Here is a 6,826-nt window from a genome sequence, read left to right as displayed (position 1 = left end):
AGAACCATTACTGAGCCCAGAGGACAGACGGACATGTTAGCTCGTCTATATTTACCGAAGGACACAATACCGAAACAAACACAAAGCAACAGGACCCGCTGGGTGTTTACCTCTGGTGTTTTGACCGAACGTGACCTCTGATTGGTTAACGACTGTGGAGGCGCTAGCTCGATAAACAGGCGGCGGCTGTTTGTTTACAACAAGTGTTGTTGTGGAGGCGTGTGAGAAGTGAAATGGAGGTCCAGGCATCCGAGGGATTGCTGATGGATCATAAAGTGATAGCCCTGGAGTTTCCCCCTTGTTGGACTCAACACAAACACAAGTGGGGAGACCCTAAAAATACCCTTAACGTTTCACCAAACAAACAGCTGCTGCTGCTGCACACGGTCCAGCTCGTAAATATAGAGGCGGAGGACAGACGATACAGCTCCGTGTAGCGGGCGATGAAGAGGAGGATTAACCTGAACCTGATTAGATGAACCAGGGTTGGTCCTTTAATGTGAGCTAGGCAGCTGTTCTGGAGATGTCTCAAGTGTTGTATGTAAACGTGCTAACATACTCTGTTAGTAAAGCTATAAGTCATAACTGGGTCATGCTAATATTAACACAACACATGCTGTTTGTGTGTTGTGATTTAATCATGTCATGCAAAACGTAACGCCACATGTTAGCATTTCTGCGTTAGCCCCAGTTATACATTACGCTCAGATGGTCACACAGACACGAATGGACAGAAAATTGTGACGAGGAAACTTTTTGATGTTTGTGCACAGGTTTTCCCCCGCAAAACTCTTCCAAACTTAGGGAAGTGCATCGAAAACTTACATTTAGATCATGGATTTATGCCTCTTGCCATAAAAAAGAATTAGCAAATGTCAGAAGTGCACGAACGGGTGAAAACCTGCCACGGAGGACCCCGACAAAGGGTCATATCTAGTGCTGTGATGTCACTTTGGTTGTGTTACTCGTGACCTGTCTTGGATGCGGCAGAAATCAAGTATTAGGCTCAAGGATGGTGCATACTGAAGGATTATTTAGATCTTAACTGATTTAAGAAACATGGGAGACAACAAACAGAAAAAGAAAGCATGCTAGCATTTGATAATTAGCAAAATGTGGCTAATGGAAATATCATCAGATCTGCATCGAACCAATTGGACGAACTGGAATACTGATCTGATGATGGCAAGCGATGAAAAGTTATTACAGTTCATTATGAATGTCAAGCACCAACTTTTACAGCAATACACTCATTAGTAGCCAGAAATGTCAACGTCTTTTGGAGCTAGAGGAAAAGTCTGGACCAAAGTGGCATTATCATGATGAACCCTGAAGCTACCATGACTAAAAATATTTACATTGTACTTAGAGTTTTTCTAAATCAGTGATATTGTTAAATTTTGACAAATATAATGTCTTGCATTTGTTTAAAAAACCTGTAGCTGCAACACTATTTGCTGGCACTTTCCTGGAACAAAAAATGACCTATTATCTACATATACAAAAAATATTAGCATGAATACAACTTTTGTTTGTTTGTATCTGATTTGAAGATTAAGGCTGGCAATGAGACCATCTTGGAGTAATTCATGAAAACTTTTAGAGACTTTTTCCATGAACATAAGCTTTTAGTGCTGGTGTTGCAAAGCTCCTGGCATATTAACCCTCTGGGGTCTATGACGGTGGCGTCCTGATCAGATCATGTGACTTTAGCAAAAAAAACTAGGTCACATGGAGTGCTGCTATCAACTTCACTCCAAAGTACAGACTTGAAACTTTCTCCCAGTTTTTGTTTGACATTCATAGGTCATGTAAAACCAAAGATATGATCGTTTTAATGTGATAGTACAGAAATATTTGAGCGTTGGTGGAGCTCTCTGTGTAATTTCGCACATAGTTTGTTTTTAAGAGTTGCAGCTAACAAGGAAAAAAAGCCTCTAAATATACATGTTTTATGGGACTTAGTTTTGTTAAAGTTAAATTTTTACCTTTTTATATGTTCATGAATGAATGAATGAAGGCCAAAATCAGAGCCCAGAGGGTTAATGTCTTCAGAGCAGAGTCAGATTTTCCTTTATTGTCTTTGCTCAGAGTAACCAGTACTAGTACAACAAAACTAGCCATCAACTCGTCCAAACGTATACTTAAAACACACATATAATATGACAGAGGTGGACAGGACAGGGAGACAGAGATGGAAGAAAAGAAATACAGCACAACGTGAGGAGAGGAAAGGAGGAAAAAACAATGAAAAAAAACTCAAAACTTCACAAACATGAACAGACTTATGACATGTTAAGTTTGTAATTATAACAAAGAATGCATTGAAACTGTTGAGGTAGTTTCTAAGGTTTTTTTGCCATGAAATGAACAATAGGACAAGTATATTTTGACGTAATAAAAAGAGTGTCACAGAGTCCTTATTTCCCCCCGGGGCACCATGAATGTCTGGACACATTTCATAGCAGTCTATGGATGGATGATTATTGTGGAATCACCTTTACTCCAGACATGTGCCGCACTAAGTCCCACTTTAGAGTCCAACCTGTGACCTTCTCATTACTGGACGGGTTTCTAACCAGCAGCCTGCCAACATACCTTCTCTACCTACTTATCCACTGCAGGTCTCGTGTGTCCAACACAGCTGTCCTAGGTTTATCTGCTCCCCAGCGTAAATCAGAGACCAGTTTAGCCTCATCACGCCTCCATAAATATCCCTCCTCACGGGGCACAAAGGTGCAATCTACATTTTATTACGGGGGTTATGTTTATGGTTTATTTACATTTGTTCCACAAGAGTTTGGTGACTTTCTTTCACTCCAGTGGTTGTCTAAACAGGTCTTCTAAAATGCCTTAACCCTTAATAGGACACTCATTGAAATACTTGCAAATTCCAAATTTCAACCCTAGAGAATATTGGAGGATATTACATACTGCCAGAATGTGTAAAAAAAACCCAGGGGAGGGGGGTAATATTTTGAGAAATAAGTTTACGAGATTAAAATGGCAAATCTGCGAGAAAAAAGTTGCTTTTTTCCCACTTTTTTCTCGTAAATCTGTGACTTTTTTCGCGCAGATTTGCCACTTTAATCTCTTAAATCTGTGACTTTTTTTTCTTGTAGATTTGCCACTTTAATCTAGTAAATTTGCAACTTTTTTCTCGAAATATTTTTTTTGTGTGTGATTTCTTTCATTTAAAAAAAACTAGCATTTGTAATCTAAACAAAATGGTATTTATCCATCCATCCATCCATTCTCGTCCGGGGCCGGGTCGCGGGGGCAGCAGGCTAAGCAGGGTTAAAATTCTAAATATGAATCAGTATTTGATTGTTATGATCAGGACTGAAGTTGGTGTAAAATATTAACTCATTGAAAGTGGAAAATATTATAAATATATCATTTTATGGCAGTTTTTTGTGATATTTTTGTCCTCTGAGGACATCAGAGCAACTTTTTTTCAAAGTGAGGCTGAGAGTTGAATGAACTGTTGGTATTTCTGTCTCTGTGACGTCTCTGAGAGAACGTTTAGTGACAAACAAACCCTCAGAGTGAATCTCTCATCAGAGCTCAACTGTTCCTCCCCATCAGGGAGTAACATAGAGAAGGTCACTGTGAGACTCCATGAATCACAGCTCCTCTCTGAAGGTAAACTGTTTACACGGGTCAGTTTGCTCATCTGGGACTCGATACGACACCGTGTTGGCATGCGGAGACTCGGTTCAATGGAGACCTGCAGACCTGTTAATGTAACACTTGGCAACCTGGAGACAACACACCGCCTCTATTTACAGACCAAATACTCTTTGTTGACTCACTTAGTCAGTTGCACAATCCTGTTTAAGGATCACTTCAACCTGAATGGTGTTATTTACACTAAATGTTAATATTATTCCAACTTACTAGGTTTTGTTTTTTACGTAACTATTTGGAAAACCTTGAATAAACTTCTTTTAAAGTCCTTCGGAGAACTAGGTTTGTTAAAATCACATGTGCATTGCATGTAAAAATCCAAATAAAAATAACTTTTGTATTTTATTTTGTCAGCTATTCAACAGTTCTAATCTTGATATTTCTTGTATTTTCATATCAAAACCCTTTCTCTCTCAACCTAACTGAAAGAAGTGTCTTAAATTCTGACTTGATGTTCCAAACACCAATAACTTCTTCATCTGTACATGATGAAGAGCCAATTTAGCAGCTTTTTCTAAATGCAACTAAGCAAAAACAGTCCTTTGTTGTCCTTGAGAAGCAGAAATCACACACTAATGTATCACTGGTTAACATCAATAAGTCATTCATTGCCCAAATTCTTCAAATTTCATATCAGTATGGCAGCTAAAGAAAAATAATCCCCCAGCAACCAGATTTAGAGCACATCTAGAGCATGGTTTTACAATCTGCCTCTTGGTATAAATGGTGCATGGACAGGCAAGTAAATCAAGTAAAACTGCCCAAAATTTTGCATTGAAGTGAATGGGACAGCTGGAAAAAAAAATGAGCGAAAAAGAACAATAATTGGAGATTTTTAAATGTCTACTTCTCCGGCATAATTTCACCTAGAGACCCCATTTAAACTTTAAACAGTAGACACAAGTCTTGTGTATCGGTGTATTAATCCACGTTTCGATAGGTCATATAGTTTTTTATCAATCCCTATTCAATGACCATGATCATTTTTGGAGAAATTCTGAGATTATAATGGGTGTGTACTGCACGGAATGTTCGTGTCACAGTGTGTGACATCATTGCCAGAGTGTAGAGGGAGAGAAGAAATTGTCAAAAAATAAATTTGAAAACTGCGCTCCAGGCCGCAAATTCCACTCTACAGAAATAATTTATACATAGAAACGTAGGAAAATTAGTCTTCTCCCTCACAATCCTCTGGTAAAGCTGTCAGAGTTATAGTTTGGGCGTAGGACGCACAGATGATCCACCAACACCACCAACAGCCTCATTGGCTCCCATATTAAAAACACAGGAAGATTTCTGAAAAAGGGAGATGGAACAGTTTTTTTAGATTGCTCTAACAAAGCTATTTTTTCATTTTTCTTAAAAAAAAAACATATGTAGACGTTCAGGAACAACTCAGGACGCTCAAAGTGAAGTCGGATCAATGATAGGTATTATGGTTTTGCCCAAAAAGCTTTTTGTTCGAGGCCAGAAATTCCAGTCTGTCCACCTCTGGCTGCTGTCACTGTTCCAGAAGATTCCACAGCTGTTAATTTCCGTTGATTGCTCTGCTCTGATTGGTCGACCGCAAAGCCTTTGATGCTTTGATGTGATTACAGTTACAGATTCACGTTAAATTGTCTCATGTGTTGTTTTGGGAGTCAAAAGTTGAGGACATGTTCCACATTAAATTAGATAATAAAAAGGCTCAGCTGAGTTTGTGATTGAGTCCAGAAGAGATTCCTCCTCTGAAGCTCAAACCTCCAGCAGCTGCTGCTTCAGACTCGTCTTGGCTTTTTGTTTTTTACCCAGCAGCTCTCCCAGCGAGTGTCCCAGTTGACTGGGGCTGCTGGTCAGAATGAAGACAGCCCTGCGGTGGTTTTGACACATGGGGGATCTTGGCGTCTCCCCTGAAACAACTATTAATAACAGGCGGCAGCAACGTGGTTGCTACCGCCTCGCTGCCAGGATTCTCTCTGGTTGAGTCACGGCCCGCTTTCATCAGACCTGCCGCCTACAGGGACCTCTGGCCTCGTTCACATCCAATAACTGGTTCTTTTGTCATCTCAAACCAGTAACCAGTATCAGCCCACCCAGCTGTCAGACCCATCTTTGTTTGTTTTTCTTCTCAAGGCATCTACAACTTCAATTATGCTGACATGTGTTGTTGTGTTAGCCGCTCAGTGGAGGAAGTACTCAGATCTTTTACAGTCTAAATACTCGGTCACAATGAGAAGTCCTGCATTAAAAATATAGGTACCTAAGTGTTCAGTGTCAGAAAATCCCAAATTGTACTGAAACACACAGTATGTAATGTTAAGCTGCTTGGGGTCTCCCAATCAAAACAAAAGGTAGAGTTTGGTGACGTTAAAAAGAAACATGGGAGTTGCTGTTTTCAGTGCCGTCATTTTTTTTTTCAGTTCCTCCTTGTTTGGATTCCTTCGATGTTCATTGTTCAGGAGGTTTTTTACCAGGAGCTGAATTATCCTCAGAGGTCTCCTCCTCCCCAAAACAAACTGAACGCTGATTTAAAACCAGTAAAAATTGAAAATATAGCAGTTTTATGTTAAAAGTTTACTTTTTCCAATGCTGTTTGGTGGACACAGGACGTCCAGGAATCAAGCTGTTTTGGACGTCTGATGACTTAAATCCTTCATCTGTTTAAAATATAGTGAAACACAACCAACATCTAAACAGTGTAACATAAAAATGTGTCTTTAAACTGTAAAACAGTCTCATAGTTTCATGCACAAAGGGGATCTATAAGGGGACGCCGATTGCAGGTGACCAAATTAAAGACACCATTGACCTGATTAAAATGACAGATTCTCTGATTTGAAAAGTTTGTTTACATTCATGCATTGCTTGGCTGATTCACAAAAATTTGATTTTAAAACAAATCTGTACCCACAGTATGGTAAGGTTAGAGAAAGATTGGTCCTATGGGTAATTACATTGTTCTTACAGTCATGGTTTAACACTTCGTCAAGATTGCATTGGTGCGTTTAATTCAGGTTTATCTTGAAAAACTCTAAATGCTGCAAAAATACATATATAGAACTCTCAAAACCAAAAGTAATAATCAGAACTGTTCCAACATTGGCATAAAATATCGTCATGACAGACGCCATCACTCATAAACTCAAATGTGGTTTTC

Source organism: Centropristis striata, chromosome 18 (assembly GCF_030273125.1).
Source record: "Centropristis striata isolate RG_2023a ecotype Rhode Island chromosome 18, C.striata_1.0, whole genome shotgun sequence".
In the NCBI taxonomy this organism is placed as follows: domain Eukaryota; kingdom Metazoa; phylum Chordata; class Actinopteri; order Perciformes; family Serranidae; genus Centropristis; species Centropristis striata.
This window is presented reverse-complemented; position numbering follows the sequence as displayed.